This window comes from Colobus angolensis, unplaced genomic scaffold (assembly GCF_000951035.1).
Source record: "Colobus angolensis palliatus isolate OR3802 unplaced genomic scaffold, Cang.pa_1.0 Scaffold102, whole genome shotgun sequence".
Taxonomy (NCBI): Eukaryota; Metazoa; Chordata; class Mammalia; order Primates; family Cercopithecidae; genus Colobus; species Colobus angolensis.
The window spans coordinates 4,060,879-4,063,423 of record NW_012111142.1 but is presented as its reverse complement, the minus strand read 5'-3'; positions in this window follow the sequence as shown (position 1 = coordinate 4,063,423).

The window sequence follows — 2,545 nt, the reverse complement described above, 5'->3', positions numbered from 1 at the left end:
GCCATGATTGCACCACTGTGCACCAGTCTGGGTGACAGAGTGAGACCTTGTCTCAAAAAAAAAAAAAAAATTAATAAATTACATAAATACATAAAACATAAAGAAGAGGCCAGGCATGGTGGCTCATGCCTGTAATCCCAGCACTTTGGGAGGCTGAGGCAGGAGGATGGTTTGAGGCCAGGAGTTTGAGAGTAGCTTGGGCAACATAGTGAGACTGACCCTCTCTCTACAGTAAATAAATAAATAAATAAAGAAGAGGTTCAATAGCCAGATGTGGTGGTGTGAGCCTGTAATCTCAGCTTTTCAAGAAGGATATTAAGGTAGGAGGATTGCTTGAGCTCAGGAGTTTGAGGCCAGCCTAGGTAACACAGTGAGATTCAATTTCAATTTTAAAAATAAATAAATAAATAAAAATAAAAAGAAGAGACCAATATTTACAAGGTGATTCTTTGAGATAATTGGTCTCCACCTTTCTTTTTTTTCCTATTTAATTTTTATTATAGGTTCAGGGCTACATGCACAGGTTTGTAGGCCAGGTTCCAGCACTTTGGGAGGCTGAGGTGGCTGGATCACGAGGTCAGGAGTTTGAGACCAGCCTGGCCAATGTGATGAAACCCCATGTCTACTAAAAATACAAAAAATTAGCCGGGTGTGGTGGCTGGCACCTGTAATCTCAGCTGTTCGGGAGGCTGAGGCAGGAGAATGGCTTGAACAGGGAGACAGAGGTTGCAGTGAGCTGAGACTGCACCAGTGCACTCCAGCCTGGGCAACAGAGTGAGACTCTGTCTCAAAACAACAACAAAACCAGGTTTGTTACATAGGCAAGTTGTGTGCCATGGGGGTTTGATATACAGATTTCATTACCCAGGTAATAAGCATAGTACCTGACAGGTAGTTTTTCGAGCCTCTCCCTTTTCCCACCTGATTTCCAACTTTCTTTATTTTGCCCACCTGACTTGGAAAGCCTTTCCTTTTCCATTTTACCTAAATTAATCTGACTCTAGTTAAGATCTGTTTAAGTTCTAACCCAGGCTTTCAAAAAACATAATAGATCTCTTCATTTTCTGAGGTCTGGCTTCCATTTGGTAATTTGCCTAACATTATTTCCCTCAGTAGTTTGTTAATTCCTAAAAAACAGGAACCATGCTGATATTGTGTGTCTTCTTACCATGCCTAACAAGTGTTACATTTCTTTTAAAACAAGGAAGCAAACTATAATGCACCAAGTGCATGATCTTAATTTTATTTATTTATTTATTTATTTGAGACGGAGTCTTGCTCTGTCGCCCAGGCTGGTCTTGAACCCCTGGGCTCAAGTGATCCTCCGACGTCAGCCCCACAGAGTAGCTGGGACTACAAGCTCACGGCACCACTCCAGGCTCATTTTTGTTGTTGTTGTTGTTTTTGCAGTGGAGTCTCTCTCTGTCACCCAGGCTGGAGTGCAGTGGCAGGATCTCGGCTCACTGCAACCTCTGCCTCCTGGGTTCAAGTGATTCTCCTGCCTTAGCCTTCTGTGTAGAGGGACTACAGGCATCCACCACGCCCGGCTAATTTTTGTATTTTTAGTAGAGATGGGGTTTCATTGTATTGGTCAGGCTGGTCTCCAACTCCTGACCTCAGGTGATCCACCCGCTGGGCTTTCCAAAGTACTGGGATTACAAGCGTGAGCCACCGTGCCCGGTCTAAAAGTCTTCATGTCGTAGTTGTTTTGTATCTATTCCTCATCTTCCTGGGGACAGGGATACCATTTTACACATCTTCCCAGAGTCAATCACAGTGTTTAACAATTACTGTATGTACTCTATGAATAAGATACCTGAAGATTGATTCTCTTTATCGTTAATGTGTGGACTGTATCAGGCAAGTAAAACCCCTATCATCAAAAGTCTAAAGTTATTAAGGGGAGTGGAAGAATACCATCGGGGTATATTTTTCTCGAAGGTGTGATACACAAATAAAAGAAAATTAATGTATAGTGAAATCATCACTGTATTTAGAGTCAAAATGCCTTGCCTGTGTTCCAAACTTTGGGCCAGTCAACCTACCTGGTGCACGGTTTCCTCATTAGTTTCTTCAGAGAGTAATTGAGATACTGCATAAGCTAGCACCCAGCATACGGCAGGCAAATACTGCTGGATTTCTTCCTTCCACTAAATGAGAAGAAAATAATGACTCCCACATTTACACGTTTTAGAATATTTTATTTTGCGTCAGCGGATATAGAAAACGAGGGATGAGAGAACAAGAAAGGAAAGGGGCAAAAAGGCAGGGTGTTAAGCGGATTGACCCAACGCTTTCATTGATATCCTCCCCAATTTCCTGGATCTTGCGTCTCGCTCTCCACGCAGGCCTCCAACCACACCGGTCGGTCCGGATCTCCCTCCCCGTCAGTGCCGGCTGTGCCCACCAAGTGCGGTCTCATCCGCTCCCCAGCTCCCACAGCCCAATTTTCCCAGGCCCTTGGCCATCCCGCGCCCTGCAGGAATTCACCTGCACAGAAACATCCAGGGCAACCGTCCTCCCTCCTTGGAGCCCGCCTCCCGCA